We start from the raw sequence: 870 nt of genomic DNA on the forward strand, positions 1-870 counted from the left end.
AGACTCAACTGTTCAGCTTGTTGTAGGTATGTCGGTGTATTTTGTCTTCAAAGTGAATTTTAAACTTTTATTTGTGAAAGTAATGTTAAGACAACTCTGATTCACACAGTGTCATACTCTCAGGGCGTTCCTGGTCCAGGATTTGTTATATAGCGCTTTCTTTATCTCCCTCTTGCTTCTCTTTGGCCTCAGACTCTCCACTGAGAGAACTGTCCACTGACTCTTCATACCATCAGCGTCGCCAGGTCATGTTTTGACTGTACCCCCGAATGTAACTCAACAACAGCAACAAAAACATTTTCCATGTTAATATGCAATAATCTTCATGATGCAGCCTGTCTCGCAGCTCTTCAAAGAGCGGAGGCTACTCGCAATAATATTGCTACATTTTGTTTGAAGTTCATGTAACGTTCACCGTCACTCAGCCTGCCTGCATTTAGAGAGAGCACGAGAGAGAGAGAGGGAGAGAGAGAGAGAGAGCATGGCTCACAGCTTCAGAGCTTGTCCGCGACTTCAGTAGCCTACATTTAAATATAAATGTTGTCGGTCAGTGTCTAGTCAGTGTATTAACACAAACAGTCACCGCAAAGTAGTGAGAGAATAACATGACACTTGACCGCAAAACATATTCCTGATGCTTTGTGTCCTGCTGTCTCTGTCCCCCTCGCTCTGAGACACTAGCCTACTGTTTCACTGTCTCCGGGATGCTTCATTCCCTTTAAAGTGGCTGTGAGCTGCACTTTATCAGAGGTGCTGAAGTGAACATTTGTGTGGAATTGTGGTGATATTTATGTTTGATCACAAGTGTTTTCTGAAACAGAGTGACATAAAGTGACAGGCCGAGGGACAGAGAGAGCAGGAGGAGAGTGG

The sequence above is a fragment of the Micropterus dolomieu genome, linkage group LG12 (assembly GCF_021292245.1).
Source record: "Micropterus dolomieu isolate WLL.071019.BEF.003 ecotype Adirondacks linkage group LG12, ASM2129224v1, whole genome shotgun sequence".
NCBI lineage: Eukaryota > Metazoa > Chordata > Actinopteri > Centrarchiformes > Centrarchidae > Micropterus > Micropterus dolomieu.